The following is a 26,261-nucleotide window of genomic DNA, read 5'->3' as shown; positions in this document are numbered from 1 at the left end:
ACCCAGTCTCCCTCTGCAGCCCCTTGAGGCAGCCCCTGCTGGAAATGGTGTCCGCCTCTGGTTCCGTGCAGCAGGGACCCGCTTCAGGTCACCGAGGTGGACAGCCCCGGTCCACACTGTATTCGTGCTCATCCAGCCCAGCAACCTGGACCAAGATAAACAGCTCCTCAGTCCTTGGGACCTAGGCTCTCCTCTGAGTGTCTGTAGGAATTGAAGGGGATGCTTTCATCTGTGTCCAATGTGCAAGAGATTGTATCAAGACACGGATTAATCTGCCCAGAAAATGAGAAATTTATGGTAAATTCAAGTTTTGCAACCCCTAAAGGGGTTTCTGCTTTAAAAAATTTTAGTTGAAACCGGAGCTCACTGTCTCACTACCACCAACTTCAATCTCTCAGCCTTCAAAGGATTCGTTGCCTCCTTGACATGGTGCTTTACTCTCAGTTCTTTATTTGAAAATAATACATGTCGGGGGCGCCTGGGTGGCTCAGTTGGTGACGCATCGACCTTCAGCTCAGGTCATGATCTCAGGGTCCTGGGATGGAGCTCCGTGTCAGTCTTCCTGCTGTGCCTGCTTGTGCTCGCTCTCTCTCTCTCTGTCAAATACATAAATAAATTCTTAAAAAAAGAAAAAGGAAAAGAAAATATATGTTGAATCTATATTATGTGTTAAATGCTCTTCCGGGTGATGAGAATATACAGAAAAGTCATGGACCAAGAGGGGAGACATGGTAGACAACAGGCGACCCCGAGCACTTTGTGAACAAAAGTGATCTTTCATCTCCCCTAAGTTTGTGGACTAAAAGTTTGTGGTCAGCGAGGGGGGGCCTGCGGGCCAGCTGCACAGGCGTGTGATGACCCGGCCCATCCTGCTTTCTGCAGCAGCCGCGGGTTTGCCCTCAGCGCAGAGCCCGGCGACTCACGCAGCCCGCGACACTCGCCATATGGCCCCCAAGGAACAGGCTTCTCGATGCCTGGAGCTGCGGACAGGTGAAGGGCTGCAGCAGGGGAGCTGTGAGAGGAGATAAAGGCAGTGGCTGGCTCCAGCCCCTGAGAAGAGCAGCAAAGTGCAACGTTTAAGTAGGCATCCGGTCCAGCGGCCTCTCACAGAAAGTCCAATTTTAGGCTTAAACAGAATAAAGGTTTCATTTGTCCCACATAAAAGACACCAAGAGCTGGGCCAGTCCCATCGGGGGCCTCGTCCCCCTTCCCTCTCTGCTCCCCACCATCCTCAGCAGCAGAGCATCCTCCTCCACGTGGCCCCTGTCCAGCGTGGCTCGTGGCGCTCTGTCACATGCCTGTGACCCAGACCGAGAGAGGGGAGGCCAAGCAACCTGCAGCAATTCAACCCCCTTCGGGAAAATGTTGGAACCCCCCGTCTACGCTGCCGCTGCCGACCCACTGGCTGCCCGTCGCTATGAGGACGATGGCAATGTGGTCTCCCTCGGCACCCTTCTCTGAAGCCTTCGCGTTTTTCCCACTGAATCATCCACAGAAAGGTGGTTAGAAGCTAACGTGCTCCCGGCTGGGACGCCGGGCCTTGTACTGAATTTCCAAATGGACATTCTGAACAGTGCTCACGTAAGAAATGGGAAAATCCCTTCCCTCTTCTTGCTGTTAATGTACTTGTTCATTTCTCCAATATTGTGGGGCCTCTGCTGTGTCCTGGACACCATGCTCGCCCCTGAAGCCTTCTGGCTTTCTTTTCTTTCCTTTTATATATATCAGCATTTTTTTTTATTTCAGAAAACAGTGGAACAGAAGGAAACTTTTAAGGTTATCATCTAAAACAGTGAATTATTCCATGATTAATAGAGGTGAGTTTATTTTCCTTTATATATAAGTGTGTAACTGCTACCAGATGGTATATGTCTTCAGATAGTTTGTCCAAATCATTCGGGTTAAAGTGGCTTTGTGTTATTGTGAATATAAAGGGAATTTAAGATTTAAAAAAAAAAAAGATTTTTACTTATTCATGAGAGACAGAGAGAGAGAGGCAGGGACCCAGGCAGAGGGAGAAGCAGGCTCCATGCAGGGAGCCCGACGTGGGACTCAATCCCAAGACCCCAGGGTCACACCCTGGGCTGAAGGCAGATGCTCAACCACTGAGCACCCCAGGCGTCCCGAATTTAAGGCTTATAAAGGTGCTCACACACTATAACTATTTGTTAATGTTTCTCTCTCCCCCAGCAGACTATCTACTCTTTAAGAACTTCTTCATATTTGCTGACTACAGGTGCTTAATAGATGTTTAATGGAGGAATAAAAGAATGATCTTCCAACCTTCTGGCTGAGGATTCTCTGCCTTTATAACTGAGCTTGGTGACTGTTCCCTGTTCCCTTGAGACAGATGACAGAGATGCAGGTAATACTTAGATATGTGCAGGGTTTTACAATTTTTAAGTCTCTCACATACGTTAAAAAATAATGTTAAAGTTAAATTAATCCAAAAAAACACACCTTGGTGTATAGTGAATTTCCCTTTTACACTGAATGAAATTAGGAGAAGTCATCTCCTCCCTTCTAACAAGTCCACGAAATATTAGTCCTTAAATGCAGGGTTTGAAAGTGTGTATTTCAGGTGGGAGATGAAGCATCACTACCTGCTTCAACTGAAGAAAAACCAAGTGAAGAGTTTAAACAGCATCAAAGGCAACGCAAGTTGCAACTTGTAAAATATGTGAAGCAGTAGAATGCTTTCCGAAAAGAGGTGCAACACCACAGAAACAGTCCCTCCGAAATAACTCCGCTCACGGAGTAAGGGTCTATACTCCTGCAGAAAACCTGCTGGGGGACGCCTGGGTGGCTCAATGGTTGAGCCTCTGCCTTTGGCTCGGGTCGTGATCCCGGGGTCTTGGGATCGAGTCCCGCATCGGGCTCTGTGTATGGAGCCTGCTTCTCCCTCTGCCTGTGTCTCTTCTTCTCTCTGTGTCTCTCATGGGTAAATAAACAAACAAAATTTATAAGAGAGAGAGAGAGAAAAAAAAATCAAAGAGAAAGAAAAAAGAAAAAAAAACAAACCTGGAGCCACCAGAGGGTGCTCCACCAAAATCTAGAGGAACTGCGTCCATGAGCTCCCTATAGAGCACTCAGATTTTGCGGACTACTATGGGCCAGTCTCAAAGCTATCGCGGTTGCTTTCCCGACCAATTCTCCGTGAGCTGCTCCGTGGAAAAGCACTGTGTCTTCAGCCCTAGATTTCCAGATTGGGAGACCATTTCTTCCAGCCACTTGGGATTGCTGTTGCCTCATCCTGGAGTTCTATGTCAACTATAATCCCCTGCAGTAGTGAAACCTGTCCTGTTCTTGCATCTGCTCAGGAATACAGAAATTTATATATGGTTAATTAATGTTTCCCACTTCTCTCAAGTACACTGATGATGAATAAATCAGAACAATATGAGAATATATGAGGCTGTAACATTTAATTTAGCAATTAATAATTAAGATTAAGAGAACTGTTTGTCATTTAGAAACACCAGGATTAATCCTTTTAATTACCATCTGGATTTCTTTTAAATTATCTGATTTGTTTAATCCTTGTTTACTTTCATTTAGAAGCCCTCAAATTTCCCTAATTTTGCACACCAGATACTCAGCTAATCGCCTTAGTAGAAAACAAAACAAAATATGAAGGAATTTAGCACTGGAACCGCTCTAGTGGTGGAGAAAGCATGGAGAATGGGAGAGACCTACCTCTTGATCCACGTTAGCCACCTACTTCCTGCAGGACCCGGGGCAAGTCGCTTCCTGTCCCTCAGTTTCATCCCCTTTCTTTATAAAGGGAGAGAGCATGGATCACAGCAGGGGATTTTACTTTTAAGTGAACCCATTCTTCTGTAATGGAAAGAGAATATTCTATCAATATCCTGGCTCTAGAAAGATGGCAGGTGGGTCCCATTTGATTTCACCCAAGTGCTGAAGGTTCTTCCTTCCTCACTGCACCACCTCTGCAGGTCTCCAGAAATATGTCCCCTCATCAGTTGTCAGAATGCGAGTCATGCATGTGGGACACATGTTCCTATTCAAGTTGTGTACATGGACTAAGAGTCATGGGACCTGTCCCAAATATGCTCATTTACATGTTTTGGAAGGTGAATAGTGGATTAAGTGAGGGATTTATTTCTTTCATTTAACAAGGAAACTGAGTACAAGGCAAGCCAGCTCTAGTGTGGCCAAGGACTGGGCTCCTTCTACATCCCTGCCCCGCCGTCCTTAGCAAATGGTCACAGAGTATCTGGACATTTGCAGGCAACATGTCTCCATTTTAGGCAGAAAAGTGAGAGAAAGGAGAGGGCAAAGGGTTCATGCCAGCTGGTTTTCTCTAAGGCTTTCCTGGAAGCCTCATCCAGTGGAACATGGAAGCCTTTCATTCATATCTCATTGACTAAGAAACTGTCCACGTGGCCTTGAAGGAAGCCTAGGAATTTTTTTTGATAAACACATCACGACCCTGAACCAAGCTGGATATATAAAAGCAAGAGGAAAGAGGTGAATGGAAATTGAGTAGGCCACTAGCTATAGGTGCCACAGGAAGGAGACAGTATTGGCACACAGATGGAGGTCCTCACGCTATTCATTAGATGACATGCAGATAGTTGTCTAAGAGGAAGTCCTCACCAGACATCAAGAAATCCATTTCCAAGCTCCTCCTTGAAGGGGACATAGTGCTCACACCAATGGAGACCTGGCTTCCTTTGACATCCAGCATAGGTGAGCCATTCATCAATGGCTTAGGACTCACCCAGGCCCAATGACCTCCCTGCCTATTCATTCCCCTGCTACCTTTTCCTTGCTCCCATCTCTGAGAGTCTTTCCCAAGGCAGGAATCTTTGCCTTTCTTCGCTTCCCAAATCCCTATCCTACGCACAGAAATCTGCCTTTTCGGAAACCCAGATTTTTAAAATTTACAACCCAAGAATGCCTTCCCGTTTTGTCCCTCTGACTTCTCTGAGTCGTCTTTCTCCTAAGGCAATGGACACAGAAAGCCATGCTCACTGAATGGGTCAAGGACCCAAGGGTACAAGGAAATACCAGATGCAAAAACAATTTAAGTTTTAAAAAATCATTCCTCTGCTCATCATGGGAAATCTTACCCTTAAACCCAAAATGTAAAAGAGGTAAAAATTAGAGCCAATATGATTAAGGGGTGGATGGGATATGGGAGGACCTCAAGGCCTTCCTCATGAGGCCTGAGAGAAGTCAGTCAGGGAAAGCTTGAAGATTCACCAAATTGTAAAATCTCTACAGAATCTTCCATCTTGAATGTTCTACAATTCCATTTTAAGGGGCAAACTTTTAGTCCATTTTCCTAAAACTTGAGAATAATCCCACATAATAAATGTGACAGATGAAGTAAACAGTAATTAAGGTGGACATGGTCCCAGCCTTTCCTTGACCCTTACCCTACTCCTTGACCCATTTCCAGCTTTCCAGCTTCCCCACACTCTAAGCAGGGCTTTGTGATGAGGAACCAACATGGAAGAATGAGAAACAAGAGATGCCAGGTCACAAAGTTAAACATAGAAATAATATATGACCCCCCCTCCCAAAAAAAAGAAAGAAGGAAAAAAGATATAATATATAAGCCAGCAATTCCATACCTGGGATTATACCCAAAAGAATTTTAAAAAGATACTCAGATGTGCACTTGTACCTTCATGTTCACACCAGCACTAGTCACATTAGCCAAAGGTTAAAAAATATAAAATAAAATAAAATAAAATAAAATAAAATAAAATAAAATAAAATAAACAACCAAATGTCCATCAACAGATAAAGGGATAAACAAATCGCGGTAAATACATACAGTGGACCGTCATTCAGCCATCCAAATCGTGCTGGATGAACCTCGAAAACAGCATGGGCATTGGAAGAAACCAAACATAAAAGGCCACATAGTGTGCGATGTCACTGATGTAAGATGCCAGAGTAGGTGAATCACAGATATGGAAGCAGGTGGATGGGTGGTTGCCAGGCGCGGGGGAGGAGGATGGGGAGCGACTGCGTCACAGGTCAGGGTTTTCTCTTGGAAGGACAAAATGTTGGGGGACTAGATGTCATGGCTGCACTATCATGAGGTCATTAGATGCCACGGAGTTGTTCCCTTTAAAGTGGTTCATTTTATGTTTTGTGAATTTCACTTCCCTTTTTTAAAAATCAGTTTTCTAAAAAAGAGGAGGTAGCACTACGGGAGCACTCACAGGGAGGGCGTCGGGGGCGGTGGCTGAGGAAGGAACACGTGGGGGAGCACCGTGGGCACTTGCGGCCCTTCCCTCCCCTGAGGTCCAAGGAGGAGACCCCGGCACGGCCACAGTTAACACAAGCTCTGCGAACAGACTACTTGGTTTTAACCCCACTCCTGATACATACACACCGTGACCTGGGCTGTATCTCAGTTTCCTCCTCTGTAAGGCGGAGACTGTGACCCCTAACTCACGGGAAGGGTTAAAATGGTGAATGAGTTCATCCACGTAGAGCTCTTCGAAGAGCATGGACCACTACAAGCTCGCAGTGAACATCACCCAATGTTCTTTAGCCTTTTGGACTCATGGACCTTCTTCTTTGGCCAGACCATTCCAGAAATGAGCTGTGTCAGTTGTGCTTTATAAGTCATGTACCAATGTTTCCCTACTCTATGATTTTTTTTTTTAATGCAAACTGTAAATAGTACCACCTGCCCAGAAAGCTGTTTAGCTTCCTAGGGCTGATGTGACAAAGTAGCACCATCTGGTTGGCCTAGAATAACAGAAACCTACTCCCTCACAGTTCTGGAGGCTAGAAGTCAGAAAGCAAGGCATCGGCAGGGCCATGTTCCTTCCAAAGACTCTAGGGGATGATCTTTCCGCACTTCCAGGTTCTGGTGGCCCCAGGCTTTCCTTGGCTTGTGACAGCACGACTCCTGTCTTGCCTGGGTCTTCACGTGGCCGACTTCCTGTGTGTCTTCATATCAACTTCCTTTTCTATGTGTGTGTGTGTCCAAAATCCCCCCTTCTCCTAAGGACACCAGTCACATCGCAATAGGGCTCGCCCTCCTCCACTATGACCTCATCTTAACTAATTTCATCTGCAATGACCTTATTTCCAAATAAGGTCATTCTGAGGTTCTGAGGATTGGAACTTCAGTATATTACCTTGGGTTGCACAATCCAACCCATAACAAATCACTGTCGCTCTCCTGATGTGTTCATAAGCTCCACTGCCTTCCTTCTGTGGTCCATCCCAGGCCAGTTAGCTGCCGGAACAATCTTGAAGGAGCAAACGCTTTCCTCCTGCAGGCATATCTCCTATTTGATACACTGCACTTTGTACACTCTCTACAACGATTGGTCACGTTTGGCTCCTCTGCTAGTTCACGAACTCCCTAAGTGTTGGGACTGTATCATGTTCAACTCTGAAGAGTAAAAAAGTACCAACCAGAAGAGTACCTAGTGCCTGCATGGAAGCTTCAGCAGTTGAGGAAAGAAAGGAAGAAAGAAAAGAAGGAAAACAAGATTCAAATGTCCACTGGCTCAGCAGCCCCCACCTCCAAGTGACACCAGGCCCTCAGCTCCCCCCGCCCCTTCTCTGTTCCACCTTCTGTTTGTCCCAGTGCCCCCCTACTTTGCCTCCATCCAGGCTCTGCCCTGGACTGCCAATGGCTACTCTGACCGCAGACTGGAGGTAAAAGCTCTCTGTGATTCCTAAAAGACATGAACTTCTTCTGACCACTACAACCAAGACTGTGATGGCCTTAGAGTCCCAGCACCCTCCCTCACCAGGCCAGGACATGGAGGACACGGCTCCTCCCCTGATTACCAACAGTTCAGCCTAACGCCCGCATAAGGAATAGTTCTAAGCTCTATGAGCCTTGCTGGAGGCCGGGCGATCACATTCCGTTCCATTCTCCTCACCTGGGTCGGCTCACTGACAACTCACAGTAACCCAATGTGGTAGGAACTATTTATTGTTAACTCTACAGATGAGGAAACTGAGGCTTCGAGAAGTTGAATATCTTGGCCGCAGTCATAGCTGGTGAGCGTGGGGCCAAAATTTGACTCCAGGCAACCTAATGGCAAAAACATCCAAAACTTGGCAGTGGACAAAAAGGTGGCTGGCTGCCTTGTCAGTGTCATCCTGAACATGGTACAGACCCGCTCCACAATTATCCTGTCCTCCGGGGGTTTACTAGTGACTCACTCTTTACCACCGATTAGGGTCTACTACAACTTTGTGCGGGTAGATGTTAACTTGTACAAAGCTGAGAGTGACCTAAACCGTCCCTGACCCGCAGCAACGCAAGAGAGCTTCTCTCCAGTTGGAAAAGTTAACTCCAAAGGGGACAGCTCTAGCATCCCCTGGGAGACTAGCCCGTTTCCAACTACTGCAGCAGTCGATTCCAGCATCCTCTTTCAGTGACTATAAATCCTTCCATCTCAGCTGTAATCCTTTGAAGCAGGTTTACCACCCTGCTAGTTCCCTCATTAATGAGTTGATTAAATCTGTGACATATGTTCATTCTATACTTATATGAGAGTTGTGTTTATAATACACTGAAATTTTTACCTGGCACACCAAAGCCCCCAGGTTTACCCACTACACTAGAATGAATGAACGAACATTAAATCAGAAGATACATGTTCAACCTAAAAAAACTAAAAAACGAATGATAAAATAATAAAAAAAACGGTTTAAGAGAAAAGAAGATATATGGTGATTATGTTTAGTAAGGAGGTACAAACCACAATCAGAGCCTACTAGTCCCTGAAAGAGCAATGAGTAAACTGCTACAAAAGAGTATTGTTGGGGATCCCTGGGTGGCCCAGCGGTTTAGCGCCTGCCTTTGGCCCAGGGCGCGATCCTGGAGTCCCGGGATCAAGTCCCACGTCGGGCTCCCTGCATGGAGCCTGCTTCTCCCTCCTCCTGTGTCTGCCTCTCTCTCTCTCTCTCTCTCTCTCTCTCTGTGCCTATCATAAATAAATAAATATTTTTTTAAAAAAGTATTGTTGTACAAAGGAGTATTGCCGGCCTACTGTTCTCCATGTGCTAATTCCCCACAAAAACTGACTCTAGCCAGGACAGAGGCTGCTCGAGAATCCTGGCTGTTGGTTGCTTTGGGAACTTGGTGAAAGTGAGACAGACCTTTGGGACGAAGATTGGACCTTACCAAAGAGCCAGCCACTCCCAGGAGACTGATCTATGTGTCTCTTAAAGGGTGTGACCTCCTGGGGATTCTGCGAAGGGCAACAGATCCGTTGTACCAATAGCCCGGTTCAGCGCACACCAAGTACCCCAACTCAAGTCCACTAAGAGAAATTCATAAATGAAATAACTACGACACGGCGCATCATTGGAATGCATTGTCACTTGCAATATAGAAGCTGCTTAGTAAATATTTAACAAGTCAAAAACTTGCCCCCGATGCAGAGAAATCACTTCTGCGAAAAATAAAACCAAGCTGAACCAATTCCATTGAACATCTTTCAAAGCTATTAAAGTTATTTTCTTTATTTGGGGAAGGATTATGACACACATACTTAGTTCCAAGTCACTGCTAATAACTTGCTAATGGTGTCAATGGAGTTCTTAATTATACAAGAAAGACCATGAATGACCTATTTTTCAAGTGTTCAAAAATGGAAACATACATTAAAAACCCATTGCATTTTTCTGTGTTTCTTTTCTGGGGTCGTCATGAGCATTTACAGTTTCTATTTGTGAAAGGATTCCACGAGCACACCATTGGGTAAGGGCACCCCGAGGCAGTTTTAAGGGTCCGCGTGATCCAATATCGATAGGCTTCCCGAAATGAGGCACGAATGAGGAACATACTGACTTTTTCGAGGCATTCTTCTGAGTAGTGGGGATACAGCAGTAAACAAAACGCACGACGTGTCTTGCCATCTTGGAGTTCAGGTGCTACTAGGGAAAAACAAGACATGGAAAAATAAAACAGCAATGCACACAGTAAGATAGAGGGTGATGCATGCTGTGGAGAAGGAGCGGGGAAGAGGGAATCCCAGGCGGGGATTGGGAAGGAGCTTGGGATTGCAAATAGGATGGTCGAGGATGGCCTCACCAAGTACAGGCTTTAAGGACATGAGAGAGTCAGTGATAAGGTATCTGGGGAGAGCACATTCTAGGAAAAGAGCAAGGACGGCAGGCACCCAGAGGCAGCAGTGCAGCTGGTGTGTGTGCAGGGATAGTAAGAAAGTCCCTGGAGCCAATGGTATGAGTGAGGGAAAAGTTGTGAGGACTGGGATAGAGGGGGCGAGTAGACGGGGTTCAGTTTGGGGTAGAGGGCTGATCTGACCCCTGGGGGTCTTCCCAGGATCACCGGGCCGTGGATCCACAGGTTGAGAGGGGTCGGGGCAAAACACGAAGATGAGTTCCATCCCTGTGGCTGGAAAGCGCTCTTCCCAACCTCCATCACCTCCAAAGGTCAGGCCACTTGAAAACGTGTCCGTCACCTTGTAGTGACCAGTTTTAATCCCTGCTCTGTGAGAACATCAAAAAGGAGAGACGGGAAAATGAAGCTGGACATGAGAGTTCTAGTTTCCCAGGAAACAAGAAAAAATAAAATTGCAATCTGCATTTTTTGACAGAGAAATCGAGTGGACTCAAGTCTCCTTAGGAAGAAAAAAAGCTAATGTTAGTGAGTTAAAAATAACAATGCAATACAGAGTGTGCTGGAATAATTAGCCTTGGAAAGGGGTTGCCCCACTGATCTCATTACATTTCCTCAGATGACTTTCCCAAGCTGTGGCAGGTGAGTAATAGGAAGCTGCTGGATGGCCAGGCACAATGGTCTGGTTTTAAAAACCTGTAATTTAATATTGAAATAAACGGCAGAGCCCCAAAACGTCAAGACCAATCAGATGATAGTTAAAGAAAGCGACATGCGCCCGTGTCCTGTAAATGGCTCTCTGGGGTGCAGCATCACGCCAGCCTTCGCCGTGAGTCACCACTGTGAGCCACGGCATCCGTGGACACCTGCCGGACGCATACGGGGGGAGTTTCCTACACGTTTAAATTGTACGACACTGTTCAGCTGTTTGTTTGTTTCCTCCACCGTTCACTTGGGATGCGGAAGGTTTGTAGAGCTGATTTCTGAACCGCACTGGGGAAGCCGAGGCCTTGCTGGGAAGGCGGATGCTTCGCTGCAGGTCAGCGCTTTTCTCACCCTGCCTGCTGACTTGCATGAACAAAACAGAAACCAATTCAAAATCTTCAGATGCCTCAAGAGCAGTTTTAATTTGGTTTTAGAGTTGTGGGCTGGCTTTCTCCCTCGCTTGTTAGCGTCAGATAAGCCAAATTTAAAACATTGCCAAGTAATGGAAAGTTACTTGAATCCTCTCTTATGACTGTTGCCTGTTTATACAACCATTAGGATCATTTTATGGCTGCCCACAAACTTTTTAAATGGAATGTCCCATGGCTCATTTTTTTTTTTTTGTCCCGTGGCTCATTTTGAGCTATTTTTCTCATCCCCTTCATTGACCTCTACCCCTTTCTCTCATTCTATTGGAAGCTTGAACCCCAGTTCTGTAAATACATTAAAAATAAAAACCAATCCCCTTTGGAATGAGGTCATATTATGGAATTTATTCTCAGATTGCAGAGTAAACAATTCTTGTTTACTCTGATTATGGATAGAATTCATGTGTGGCCAAGCTTTAACTTCCTGGCATTCCTAGTGGCTCCCAGTGAGGAGCACTCAAGTTGTACTATTCCTTCCTCATCACAGCTGATTCGAGCTTTGGTCCTGCCTGTGCCTCAGGATAAACCATCCTCCCATCTCTTAACAGGTGGGCTGAACCCACCCATTTAGTGGCCACGAGCAGTCACCAAATAGGATACTCCTCTCTGCCCATAATACCATCTGACCCAACATCTCAACCTCAACTGACACTTCAGTGCTACCCAAGAATCTTTCTAGTGTGTCCTTTCATTAATTCAATTTATTTTACTGAGCATCTACTATGTACAAAGCCTTGGTCCACACACGAGAGACTCAATGTTTACCGACAGCTCCATCTTCTGTTCCTCCTACGGCTATTCCTAACCTACACTGTTCCCCTGGAGCCTCCAGCCCCAACACCTCTCTCATTCCTATTGGCAGTGATGTACACAATTTTAGAGAAGGATTCCTTTAGCTTTCCCTGACATCCTGACATCTATATGCACATCAGCCCCTTATCTAGCTTTCCTTCCTTCTTCCCACCTCAGTAGAAAAAGTATAACATGGTTCCATCCATTTCTAATTCCTTAGGGGTCTTCACCAGCTTTCCCCTCTCTCTTATCTTTATTCTCATCCTTGCTGGTGGTTCTTTGTCTCTCTGTAGCCACTTCTAGAAAGAGGAATCTCCACATTCTATTGCCACTTTGTCATCTCAGCAGCATTAACATAATTGGTTACCAAATATGACTCTATGCCCTAGGTTCCTCCATATATGAGCAAAGCCCTACTGGATATATCACCACATGGATGCCCCAAGATACCTTAAACCTCGTATGCCTGGAACTGAACCCATCAACTAGGCCACACTACAAGAGTTTGGGTCTCACTTCCACCACTTCCTGCCCAAGTGACTCTGGGCAAGTTATTGAACCATTTTGTCCTTCAGTTTACTTGAAAACTGTAAAAAGTCTGAGACGTTACCTACTAACTTGCAAATAAGCAAGTTTGTCTGCCATAGTTTCACAGACCTTGGTAGAATATATGAAACCCTTGGGTCAGAGATGAAGGAGAGCTCGTTACTGACAACAGTCACAGTAGCCAGGGTATCAGCATATATTGCTCTGGTTCCTGGAATCCCATTCCCCACAGGGAGATGCAAAAAGGGCCAGATTATATCTGCACATGCAGTGTCGTTACAGGAAAGCAGCTCTGAGTTTAGGGAAACTGCTTTCTGCTCCAAAGGGAGACGGTGTATCTCCCAAGGTTGTTTGCTTATATGTTCAATAAAATGAAAAATGTTATAATAGCTGACCCACCAGTTGTCATGGATATTAAATGTGTTTTAAAAATACTAAAGCCAAAAAAATAAATAAATAAAAAATAAAAATAAAAATACTAAAGCTCTTAGTATTTAGTATCTCTTAGGCACAGAATAAGCACTAATATTGTTTCATGGCCCTATTCTCCAATAGGTAAGTGGGTGAGGGTGTATCATTCACCTCTGTAAGCCCGTACCAAGCAGTGTGCCTCATGCAGTAGTTTTAGGATGTCTGCTAATATTGGTTGTCAAATATCTGAAGGTCTTGCAATATCACATGTACTATTTTACATTTCAGGATAGACGAAATACTACGATGGTGGAAATCTTAAATACTGACTCATCTTAGGCTTAACAAGTAAATCATGGTGTTAATGCTAATTGTGGAAGCTGTCAAGTTAACCTGAGTTGTGTAGAAAAATATCACCTAATATGCTTCTCTTTAGAATGGATTTAATAATGTCTAAAGGCTTGTTTTATGTTCCATGGAAAGCATTGTTATTCCTTTAAATAAGTAGTAGGTTAACAGGGGCAACTTTAGACCAAAAAAAAAAAAAAAAAAATCCTTTGCCCTTATAATTAGTTTGACCTACAGCGCAGTAAATCTCCAATAAGTCCGAACACCCAAAGTTCAGTGGCTATTGTATTTTAACATGAAGCTTATCTAGTAAATAAGGATTTACTGAGTATATTCCCTGTGCGGCGCCCTACCCTGCGTGGTCGGAATAGCCTATGCAGAGGAGAGAGCCAACACTCTTCTGATCCTGGAGGACTCACATTCAGGAGGGAAGGAAAGCACCAAAAACTCAAATGCGGAAGTGTTGAAAGAGTTGAGGAGATCCCAATACATAGCATTCTAAACCAATTAAGAAATAAGATTAAAAAAATAAAAATTAATTAATTAATTAATTAATTAAAAAATAAATAAGATAAAAGAGAGAGACCTGGGTGGCTCAGTGGCTGAGTATCTGCCTTCAGCTCAGGTCGTGATCCCGGGGTCCCAGGACCGAGTCCCCATCAGGCTCCCCGTGGGGAACCTGCTTCTCCCTCTGCCTGTGTCTCTGCCTCTCTCTGTGTCTCTCATGAATAAATAAATAAAATCTTTAAAATAAAAAAAAGGAAAGAAATATAAAAGAATCTGCATGTGGAGACCAAAATATCACCTTTAGTACAGACCCAGCTGACACAGAGCGCCTGGCATCAGATATAGGAGCCAAGTGAGCTTTCCACGCACAGTGGCCCTGGAGACATATCCGTGGAAGACAGGAGCGCAGACTCACCACGGCAGCACCCCCCACACCACAGGCCCCACAGCTTCTACGGGACTGAAAATGATTAGGGACCCACTGCCGTGAGGCAGACGTCAACAGAGAAGACAGTAGGAGGTCTCTGCTGCCTGCCCAGTTGCTCCTTGGACTCACTCCTCAGCCCACTTCCCATTTGTAGGGTGGAGAAAGGAGTGAAGCCAAAGGCCAAGAGTGTTGGGGATAATGCCCTCCACTGAACATCAGAAGAGCAGAGAAAAATGTTCCCCTTAACAACGAAGCAGATGCTTTCGGGAAAAGTCAAAGTGTGGAGAACATCACATCAGGCGTATCAGAAAGGGTAGGAGGGGAAGGACCTTCCCCGTCCGGGATGTTCGATGAAGGCCTCTCCAAGGAGTGGCAGTTGAGTCGACCTCAGCCCACTGGGACGACAATCTAAGCAAGGCTCTGAGATGGGAATAAATTGGGTGGGATCAGGGACCGAAGGAAGACCAGGGAGGGGCACCTGGGTGGTTCAGTCTGTTGAACACCTGACTCTTGGTTTCAGCTCAGGTCATGATCTCAGGGTCCTGGGATTGAGCCCCACATCGAGCTCTGAACACAGCTCAGAGTCAGCTTGAGATTCTCTCTCTCCCCCTCTGTGCCTCCACCTGGTCACATTAGGAAAGAAAAAGGAAAGGGACAGGGAAAGAGAGGAGAGTGGAGGAGAGAGGAGAGGAGAGGAGAAGGGAGGAGAGGAGAGGAGAGGGGAGGGGAGGGGAGGGGAGGGGAGGGGAGGGGAGGGGAGGGAAGACCAGGGAGACTAGGGCAGTGAGGTCAGCTCAATAATGAATAATGCCCCCCAACGCAGATGCCCATATCCTAATCCCTAGGACCTGTGAACACATCACCCTAATGACAAAAGGGACTTTGCAGGTGTGATTAATCGAAGACTCTTGAAATGGGGAGAGTGTCCTGAACGATCCAGCAGGGCCCACTGTAACCACAGGAGTTCCTCTTAGAGGGAGGCAGGAGTGTCAGAGAGACAGAGAATAAGATGCTCCACTGCCCACTTTGGAGATGGAATCACGAGCCAAGGAATACAGTGGCCTCTGAGAGCTGGAAGAGACACAGACGTGGATTCTTACTTGGAGCTTCCAGCAAGAACACAGTCCTGCCGACACCTTGACTTCAGGGCCTCTGACCTCCAAAACCGTAGGAGAATAGATGTGGTGTTCAGGCCACTAAAGCTCGTGGTCAGTTGCTCCAGCAGCGATAGGAAACTAATAGGAAACAAGAGGGGGTGAGGAGGTGAGGCCCAAGAGTGTGGTAAGGGCCCAATTCTGTGGGCCCCTGTAGGTCTTAGCAGAGCTTGGGTTTTATTCTGGTTGCTATGGGAAGCCATGGGAGTGATAATAGAGGAGCGATAATTTCTAGCTTCTGTTCCCGTTGCTATGTAGACAAAGAGTGAAGGCCTGGAGACTAGCTGAGAGGCTATTGCTATAGTCTAGGGGTCTTGAACCAGGGCTGCAACATTGGGGACACGAAAGGTGATCAGATTTAGGATCTATTTTTAGAGGCAAAGATGAGAATACTGGTGGGTTGACCGAATCGTGAGGGGAAAAAAAGGCAAATCAAGCTGGCCTGCCTCCCTGCATGTGCATCTGCCTTAACTCATTCAAGCTCTGACGCCCACTTCGGGTCACTGACCCCTCCTCCCACAAGGTCACCGACCTGCTCGACCCCACCTAATGGCTATTGTTCTGCTTCTGAAAATGCTAAATATTGTTTCAAAGCTGTTTTTAAAAATATCCCGTGAAAAGGTAGGTGTCCCTTTTAAGAAGAGCTATTTATAAACGTTGTAGCTGAGAGGGGACCGCTCTCCAACAACGAGTGGAATGCTCTCCTCTTAAAATTTAGCAACCTGCGAGAAGCTGGAGATGCAAGAATGGCTGAGAACAGAAATGTGTCCCTCTTTTTAGATAAAGTGGAAATTGAGTTCTTGTTGCTCAGGGAAACAAGCTTTTGTCGTCGTCCTAGCGAGCATGAGCTTCATTGTCTAATGTCTCTTTTTCTGCCTTGAAGAGATGTAGGGGAATCAGGGGCCCAGCAACCTTCAAGGCAATAAGGAAGCTAGAAGGATGAACTGAGGCTTACCTTTCAGAACCTGGGTAATGTCACCTACAGATGAGAGCCCAGGGGACTGGAGGGAGCAGAGGAGCCCCAAACTGGCCTGAATCCCAGAACCTTTCTCAGGAGGCCCCGACTCCAGGATAAGCCTTCAGAGTGAATAATGAAGATAAAGACTGGCTATGTCACCAGGGTTACTTTTGGGGAGGAGGGATGCCCCTCCAAGGGGATATTGCATTTCATTTTATTTATTTTTGCGTTTCATTTTATTTAAATTCAATTAATTAACATATAGTATATTATTAGTTTCAGGGTTACTTTAAATCAGAACTCACAGATACTAAAGACTGGATCCAACTTTTAGGAAAGTTACCAAATTGTACATAGGCACCTTCTTTTTTATGTTAGATACACGATGTGTGAACACGGTATCAGTAAACATTTCTGCCTTCAGCCATGATGGACTAGGTTATACTCAACCAACTATCTCACCAAGAACCACTAGAAAAGTGGGATAGAATTCACCGTGAATCTGTTTGAAGGCATTCAAAAGCTAGCAAAAGGGTCAGGAATTGAGAGCCACAATCCTTAGTTTATGTTCCTTCCAGAAGCAGCTGCCAAGAGAATCATTTGAGTCTAAGGAAGTGATTAGAGGAAACATTAGTAGGGTAGTGGGGAACCGAGACAAGGAAGTGAAGGCAGCCCCAGAATGAGCAGTTGTCACGCAGTGATTATCTAAAGCTCGAGTCCATAAGGGAAATGTGGAATACCTTACGTCTCCGAGCTCCCTCCCAAACAGCGAGACAGCTAGAGTATAGACACTCCAACTATACTTTATTAGACCTTCATGACCCCATAATACCAAAAATCGACAATGATATTACAAGAAAGAAAAATTGTAGACCGATCTCTCTTGTGAACATAGCTACCAAAATCCAAAACAAAATATTATCACCCAAATCTAACTATAAGAGGATAATATATCACATCCAAGTTGAGTTTATTCCAAGCAGATAAGACTGGTTTCCATATGAAAATCAATCAGTGTAATTTATCCCACGAACAGAATAAAGGAGAAGATATGACCATTCATTAAAAATGTTATTTAATATTCAGTTTGGATATTAATTAACCATATTTTTATTTTTTAAAGGAGCAAAGAGCAAACAATACATGTTAATTTCCACTCAGCTAATTATGTGGCTCATTTTAAATCTTATAATTAGGTGAAAGTGTCCAGGGTAGAAGAGAGACTTACAGTAATTATAAGATCAAGCTTTAAGGGGCCTTGGGACATCTGGGGGGCTCAGTGATTGGGCACCTGCCTTTGGCCCAGGGCGTGACCCCGGGTCCGAGGATCAAGTCCCGCGTCGGGCTCCCTGTATGGAGCCTGCTGTTCCCTCTGCCTGTGTCTCTGCCTCTCTCTGTGTCTCTCATGAATAAATAAATAAAATCTTTAAAGGGCCTGGAGGAACCTCTTGAATGGGCATATCTATACCAAAAGTAACAACGACGGTCATAAAAGAAAATGCATTTATCTCATAAACCAGTGAGGCAAAACCAATTCTTCAAAAAATGGCAGGTTGGAAAAGATTGAGAGGAGGCAAGACTCAGGCCAAATGTAGGTATACTTTTGATGTAGGTTAGAGCAGTGCCATGTGTACGTCCAGTCAGGGGCTAGAACCCTAAGGGCCAGCGTAGAAGCACGAATCAGAGGATAAGCCATCACATCAGCCCAGAGAAGGAGAGATGCTACCTTAGCAACAGTCCAAGTGAAGCCTTAGAGGCTAATGTAGGTAGAGGCAGGAGAGTGGAAAGTGAGTTACTGTGCCAGGAGAGCCAACCACATCGGTAGGAATTCAACAGCAATGAAGTGAGGCTAGGAAAACACCAAATCTAGCTGGTAGCCTGCAGGTTAAGGCCCGTTCAGGCAGCTGAGCCTGCAGGGAGAGGTCCCAGAGGCAGACCCTGGCGTTGGAAAGATCCAGCACTATTCACACGGTTGATGACGTTTATGGAACATCTGCCACGGTGCAAGCACATTCCTTTCTCTCAACAAGGACAGCATCTGGCAGAGAGAGGCAGGCAAAGGAAAACAACAAAGGCGACACACTAAGGTACATGCAAAACTAGAGCAACTCAAAAAAAAATTTAAAAAAAAAACTAGAACAACTCAAAATGTATTTCATGAACATGAAGAGGCACCCACGTCTATACAGAGCTGCACTCCCCCATATGTTAGCCATTAACCACATGTGGCTACTTAAATTTAAATTAATTAAAATTAACTAAAATTGAAAATTCAGTTCCTTAGTCACACTAGCCACATTTCAAATGCTCAAAAGCCACATGTGGCCAATGGCTACCATATGAGACAATGTAAATATAGAATACTGCCACGGTGGCAGAAATTCTTCTGGACAGCACTAAATCCTAAAGAATTCAGAGAAGGTTTTTTGATGTCTAAGTTAAGTCTTTAAAAATGTATAGAAGTCAGGTAGGCAAAAAAAAAAATGCACAGAGCAAAAAGTAAGAAATCAATCTGTGGCTAAAATTAACAACACCTGTTGGTGAGGATGCTGAGAAAGGAAAATCCTTTTGCACTGCTGGTGGGAACGCAGGCTGGAGCAGCCACTCTGGGAAACAGTGTGGAGGTTCCTCAAAAAGTTCAAAATAGAGCTACCCCACAACCCAGCAATTGCACTACTGGGGATTTACCCAAAGGGTACAAAAATTAAGGATGCAGATTCAAAGGAATGCGTGCACCCTGAGGTTCGTAGTAGCATTATCAGCAGTAGCCAAACTATGGAGAGAGCCCAAGTGTCCATCACCTGATGAATGGATAAAAAAGATATGGGATAGATGTATAGATAGATAGATAGATAGATAGATAGATAGATAGATAGATAAATAGATATCGATATTGATATAGATGATATAGATATAGATATGTTCCATGATACGGGCTATTCCTCAGCCATCCTAAAGAATGAAATCTTGCCATTTGTCATGTCATGAATGGAGCTAGAGTGTATTAACACCAGGCAAAATAAGTCTGTCGAAGACGAATACCATATAATCTCGCTTATGTGAAATGTAAGAAAGAACAGATGAGCATATGGGAAGGGGGAAAAGAAAAAAAAAAGGAGAGAGGAAACAAACCAGAAGAGATTCCTAAGGATAGAGAACAAACTGAAGGTTGATGAAGGGGGCGGGGGGGGGCTAGCTGGGTGATGGATACTGAGGAGGGCACTTGTGCCGAGCACTGGGTGTGGTGTGCAAGTGATGAATCACTGAATTCTACTCCAGAAACTAGTATTGCACTGTATGTTCAGTAACTAAACTGTAAGTTTAAAAAATAAAAAGGAAATGAAATGAAATGAATCTGGAAATAGGCAGGAGCAGATCGTTTAGCCCCAAACGCCGCATAAATGAGCTTAGATTTTACCCCACTTGTAGGATGGCTCCAAGTCTCCTTAGTTCAACTCAGTCAGACATGCAGAGACAATGTGGGCTTTGGAACTACAGCTAAGGCAGCCTCACGAGCAGGTAAGAGGGTGCAGGCACGGGCTCCGGAGGGGGCCCTCGTCCCTCGGGTCACTGCCTGTGCTAAAGGGAAGGGTGTGCTGGAGCCAGCTCGTAGGGGCTGCCAGGAACCGAGCAGACACCCCTTCGTCACTCTGTGTTCAGTAAGAGCATGTAGATAAGTTGCAATCAGTCCTCGCAGATGTATTTATAGCTCAGAAATCAGCAAATACTATGAATTGGACTTTTTTTTACCAGCTGGTCACTGCTTCCTATTCCTGCAAGTAGGCTGGTCCCTAGGCTGGCCCCTCCTTCTGTGAGGGCCATGTGAGACTGCTCCCTGGCACCTGAGGTTGGGGGAGGCCCTGGAGAGGGGTGGCCCCCCCCCCGGTCTACCCAGGATCCAGGCCCTGGGGGGCAGAGCCTGGAGGTGAGGGTGTGTTGCTGGGGCCACCCAGAAAGTAGACGGGGCGGCCGTGAGGGCCTCTGTGCGAATCGTCGAGACCCCAGCGGCCGAGGCAGAGACCCTCTCATCTATGCGCCCAGGACAGGCCGGTTGGTCGGTCCTCACCTACCTGGTGTGGCCGGCTTCGTTCCTCGCTCTCGCCCTGCGTCCCAGGCGCTGGTCCGACGCAGGCGGCCGGCTAACACCTGGAGATGCCCCGACTTTCCGCCGAACCTTCCAAGTGATTCTCCACTGGACTCGGGGGCCCCTTGCCTTTGCAATGGTGGGCCCGGGGCCACCCCCCAGCTCTCAGCTCAGTGCACGGTGTGAAGGTGGGGGCCGCCGCGGGAGACATGGGGAGGCCTTACACCAGCCCCATGGCTTCCGGGGCACAGATCTGTCGGTAGTTCTTTCCAACTTGGCCTGTTTTTCCTTTAGATGTCAGTTTTGTGGTAGTAATTCACGCCTTAAGGGTGTCTAACATTCTCTTTAGCCCAAAACATGTCCTAGTGTCCTTTCAACTGGCATACACTTGGGTATATTCCCATGTGAGAGGTTTAAGATTTATGGAATTTTGGATTTATTGGACTTAAAGATTTATAAGGTTCAAAGTGATCCATGATCCCAAGATCCATCTGAGGAATTTTGTCCATGCTAAATCCCACAGAATATAGAGAACTCCGAAGAAAAGAAGGTCACCCCCGGACCACCGAGGACGAGGCCTTGCAAACAGTGGCAAAGGTACAAGTTACAAACCCTCTGAGTCTACTTGGACGCCCCCCACCCCCACCCCAAACCCTTTTAATGGGGCCATGAGTCCGCTCTGGGGAGGGGGTTCCAGCTGAGGAGAAAGCTCACGTCGGAGCAAGAGGCTACAACACCGTGTGGCTTTCTCCAACAATTCCCAACCCAACGTCTATAGAAAGAGAGGAGACCAATGAGCTTAGGGTTTGAATTCTACGGGTAAACGATGGAGGGGGTCAGTGGGCAGAGGAATGGGCAGAGCAGTTCAGGTGAAGATGCACGGCATGGCCAGTATGGGGGGGGGGGGACTGGAAAGGGTTGAAAGGCTGAGAGAGGGTGACCAGGGTCAGAAAAGAGCAGAAGACGTAGAGAAGGAGGCCAAGCAGGAGGGAGGCCACGGGAAAGAAAAAACAACAGATGTTTGGGGTAAAAGGGTAGAAAATTAAGGCTAAATGTGGGAGCTGTTTCCAGCGACAAACAATGGAAGATGTGACCCAGATGTAAAGACGCCTGTAAAGCAGGCAGCTTTAGAGAACTAGAAGTGAAAGTCCGGGGAAGTTCAGGAGCAAGGCCAAATTTGGGACAGGAAAGCTACAGGACCTCAAATATCCCGGGTTGTGGTGGGCTTCGCCTTTAGCACGATGACTAAGCTCCATTTGGGTCTTTAGCGAGGAAGGCCGGTGAGCTCCCGCTTACCAGTGGGTCTCTCTGGGGCGGAGAGGGGCGTCCATCTGGATACCTGAGTCTCAAAGGAAAATGTCCTTTTACATGACAAGAGGGACCTGGCAACCAAGGACCAGCAGAGGGGAGTCGGGAGGAAGCCAGTCGTCCTCCCGCCCCTTCTCCAGCAGCGGTCCTCAGGCAGGAGACGAGGTGGGGGGGGGGGGACTGCAGAAGTGGCATCCGTGGGCCTTGAGCCAGTTTCATGAGGACCAGGACTCGGAAAAGCAAGTCTGGAAATATGGGAGATGTTGAGGAATTTGCGCACAAGGCCCGAACACGATGAAGAGCGTGCCGGGAAGGAGGATGGATGCGGACGACCCGGAGCTGAGTAGCTACAGAACAAGGAGGGAGGACAGAGACTGAGAAATCACGAGAGGAGGTGCGCAGCACGGGAGGAGGTGGGTTGACTGTTATGGTGATAAAGGACCACCGAGAAGGGAGGCCCGGCTGCAAGGGACGGGCAGGGCTGGGGGCCGCACAGAGCAACTGAGGCACTTGCCTGGAGCACACAATTTTAGGGGGTGCCCAAAACCCTCATTATCCAAAAATAAAATTGTATTGCAAATTTTCAAAAATCAAAATGAATGTCAAAAAATCCACAGTGGGCAAAATAGCAACATTTTTAAATGAAGACAGGCTCGGGATCCCTGGGTGGCGCAGCGGTTTAACGCCTGCCTTTGGCCCAGGGCGTGACCCTGGAGACCCGGGATCGAGTCCCACGTCGGGCTTCCTGCATGGAGCCTGCTTCTCCCTCTGCCTGAGTCTGTGCCTCTCTCTCTCTCTGTGACTATCATAAATAAATAAAAATTCAAAAAAAAGTGAAGACAGGCTCTGTGTGGTGCAGTAATGACTGTCATTTCCAGGAAGCCCACTGTTCCCAGGCCCTGCCTGTCGAGCCCACCACTGGGCGGGTTCATGAAGGTTGACACCGGGATGCAGTGGCGGGCGACACTTTGAGTACCGCGGGGCTTTACATAGAGTCAGGGGCGCTGGGGGCGCTGGGGCCTGACAGGTGCTGTGGGTGGGGAGGGGCCATGGGTTCATTTCATTTATTCAGCATCGAAACCCACGAAACGTGCTACTATGACCTAGATGAGGACAAGAGTCGCAGGGTATCCAGTAACTTAGGGAGACGGTACGGGGAGTCCCCCCCAGGCTCCAGTGGTGTCCGATGGCCACTGCGTTTCTCCTTCACCTGCCCCTCGCCACCCTGTCCCCTGGACTCTAAGCCACTCAAAGGCAGGGGCTGTGTTCCCCTCACTGTTGTCCCTTGAGGTTTAACCCTCCCCTGCCGTACGCTGGACACCCACCAAATAAGTCCGTCTTTCACGTTGCTCAGGCCAAAACCTTGGAATCGTCCTTTGTTCCGCTCTCCCTATCACATCCCATCTAACATCAGCAAATCCCACCTTTAAACATACGCAGGATCTGACCACTTCCTGCCGCGTCCGCCATCCCCATCCTGATCTGAGCCACCGTCCACGCTCCTGAATTGTTGCAACAGCCTCTACCAGCCTCTGCAGTTTCAGACCTTGTCCTCCCATTGATCTTGTAAAAACGTAAAGCAGATGGTTTATCAGCTACTGAGAACGCTCCAATAGCTCCCTACCGTTCTCAAAGTAAAAGCCCAGCTCCCTGGAGGGGCCTCCGGATCCTATAACCAGGGTATCCTCTCCACCACACACCTCAGCTCCAGCCATAGTGACCTCGGTGTTTCTTAAATGTGCCGTGTGTGCTCCTGCCTCAGGACCTTTGCACGGGTCCCTTTGCCTGGCATCTCTAGCCTCAAATGTCTTGGTGGGTGAGACATACCCTCCAGGTAACGGGGTCCACCTGGAGAGCACTGCAGGGGAAGCAGGCCGCCTAAAAAAAAAAAAAAAAAAAAGTTGGGTTGGCTTAGAATCATATAATCATAGAATGTTAAAGGAGAAAGACCTTATAAGTGAAGGCATCTTAATCTTTATGTGTCCCGGAGCCCTCGACGAGTCCGATGAAGCATGGAACCTCTCCTGAGACTAATGCTTTCAAACGTATAATCTAAATAAGCACAATCACGGGGAAACCGATTACATCAAATACAGCCATCAAGATGTTTTTAACACTTGGTGACGCTTGAGCAGCCTCATCCCCTGGGCAAAGGCCGAGGCGCCACAGACCCATAAAAGACGGGTCCCGGGTGGCTCCGCCGGGACAGTGTTGGGCTCTTTCTATTTCTTTGTAAAGTTGTTATTTATTTACTCACGAGAGACACAGGCAGAGGGAGAAGCAGGCTCCCTGCGGCGACCCGACCTGGGAGCCCCAGGGTCCCGCGAGCCACCAGGCACCCCAGCCCTGGGCCCTTGATGTCAGCTGGGGTCATGATCTCCGGGGTGGGACTGAGCCCCACATCCAGCTCCCCACCGAGCAGTCTACTACTACCCTCCCTCCCTCCCTCACTCATATGCAAGCTCTCTCTCTCTCCAAAATAAATAAATCTTTAAAAGAAAAAAAAAAAAAGAACGCCTTTGGATTCTCACGGCTTTTTTGCATCTGGGAAGACACAGGAACACCCAGGTTGGGCGGGGGGGGCCACTCACCACCGTCGCCCAAGGCGCACGCCCGCCGGAGGAGCCCCCCATCCTCTCTTGCTCTGCAGGCCTCTGCGTCAGCGCAGGCAAGTGAGACGTGAGCCAGACTTGGAAATCCTCAGGGTGTTAAGGGGAAACTTCGGCTGAATTCACAGAAGAAAAAGACAAACCCAACTAGGCCTCAAAAAGGTTCCCAACACAGTAATTACCTGCGAAGGAGGAGAGCGGTAGATCTGGGAAGTGTGTCTACTTCGGGCCGTGGGCTACATGAAGGAGGCGGAGGGGATCCCCAGGATTCAGGCAGTGGGCTTGGGGCGCCCCAGCAGCACTGCCTGGGAGGGGGACGGAGCCCCCTTCACACCCCGCTCTTTCTTCCACCTGCGGCACTCCTCTCCCTCACACCTCCCTTCTGTTCTCCACCCCAGGACCACCTAATAATGTGTGGGACTCAGAGCAGAGTGAAGACCGGAGATCCCTTGTTCAGAGGTCACCAAAAATCGTCAAGATGGCCAAAGCAGAACAGCAAGCGGGGCCAGGGCCGCTGTGTGGGTCCGCATCCCTGCAGCAGGCCCTGCCTGCCCGCCTCCCCTGCGCCCCGTTTCCAGGCATCCGACTCTCTCTTCCAGATGACATCCCCCCGCCCCCCGCCCCCCGCCCCCCCATGCAGACATTCGGATTCCAGAACCCAGGATGATCAGGGCTACGGAAAACCCTGAGGCCAGCCACTCTGCTCTCCACGCTTGTGAAAGGGGGATCACGGGGGCACACGGATGGCTCCTTGTCTTCCTGCCCACCGGCCCGCAGCCCCCCCACATGGAATCACCACCTGTTCCCTCCTCAATTCCACAACTTTGCTAATTAAACCCATCCGAGGAGGGGTTCCTTCGGTCTCCCACTCCACCTGACTGCAGAAAACACTAAGGGAAAAGAAGACAAAGCCCAGAGACAGAAATAGTCTTAAATAAGCCAACTGCGATATTGAATCTGCTTCCCCATAAGGTAGGGCCAGGAGTTGCACAGCCCAGGGGACACCGCCTTGTAGAAATGGAGGGAGAACGGTGGTAAGAAAAAAAACATGCAGATTTTAGCTCTTGCGAAATTTTGCTTGCTAAACCGGTATTTGCCAGACACCGTTGCGGATATTAATGATACAACAGTAAGTAAGGCGAAGTTCCTGATCTTAAGGGCCCCTTGAGGAAGTTAGAGTATAAAGTATAACAAAAAAAAGCATTTTTTAAAAAAAAAAAAGGCAGGCTATTAAATTGTGTATACCTGTAACCTTAATTGTGTCTCTAAAAATAGTGCAATGAAATTTACCTAAGTCAGCCCTAAAAAGTGGCTTCGCTGGCTCATGAAATAGCAGGTCATTTTATGGTTCTTATCTTTTAATGTAATTTTCATTCTTTATTACACTTGTAATACATACATACATTTGTGAGACCAAAAAATTTTTGTTTTAAACTGTTTATTTTCATCACTAACAAGCTGTGTTTTCTGATTTTTTTTGACACACCTTTATTTATTATTTATGTAATCCACAGACATTATTATTTTCAGGTGTACACCCTAGTGACTCAACCGCTGTACGCATTGCAAAATGATCACCCCAGTGAGCCTCGTTGCAATCCACCCCCATGCAAAGCTAAGACAATATTATTGACTCTACATTACCTCCCTGTGACTTATTTTAAAACTGAAAGTTTGTATTTCTTGATTCCCTTCACCCATTTTGCCCACCGCCCCCCAAACCTCCCGTTTCTGGCAACCACCATTCTATTTCCTGTATTGACGAGCCTGGGTTTTGTTCTACTTGTTTTGTTTTTTTAGGCTCCACATATAAGTGAAATTGTAGGCTAGTGAGACCAAATAATTAGTGTTTATACCTTTTGACAATGTATAGAATTTT

The 26,261-nt window shown here is 46.9% G+C and overlaps 2 long non-coding RNA genes across 5 annotated transcripts; both read right to left on the bottom strand.

Annotated features, from left to right (window-relative positions):
- Window positions 1-427: 427 nt before the first annotated feature.
- Window positions 428-3,832, bottom strand: LOC144300151 (uncharacterized). The gene is made up of 3 exons (XR_013366747.1): window positions 3,697-3,832; window positions 3,022-3,312; window positions 428-596 (listed from the first exon to the last, which is right to left on the bottom strand). It is a non-coding gene; the product is annotated as an uncharacterized LOC144300151 (long non-coding RNA).
- A 5,627-nt stretch (window positions 3,833-9,459) lies between these two features.
- On the bottom strand, window positions 9,460-24,986 carry LOC144300282 (uncharacterized). 4 transcript variants are annotated; one of them, XR_013366858.1, is made up of 5 exons: window positions 24,565-24,986; window positions 24,365-24,472; window positions 23,474-23,651; window positions 15,370-23,336; window positions 9,460-9,900 (listed from the first exon to the last, which is right to left on the bottom strand). It is a non-coding gene; the product is annotated as an uncharacterized LOC144300282 (long non-coding RNA). The 4 variants fall into 4 exon arrangements; XR_013366855.1 differs by having other exon boundaries at window positions 24,365-24,498; window positions 24,787-24,986; XR_013366857.1 differs by having other exon boundaries at window positions 9,460-9,897; window positions 24,365-24,498; window positions 24,787-24,986.
- Window positions 24,987-26,261: the final 1,275 nt, after the last annotated feature.

This window comes from Canis aureus, chromosome 28, assembly GCF_053574225.1.
Source record: "Canis aureus isolate CA01 chromosome 28, VMU_Caureus_v.1.0, whole genome shotgun sequence".
Taxonomy (NCBI): Eukaryota; Metazoa; Chordata; class Mammalia; order Carnivora; family Canidae; genus Canis; species Canis aureus.
The sequence above is the reverse complement of the archived record's forward strand: the minus strand, read 5'-3'. Positions and strand labels throughout refer to the sequence as shown.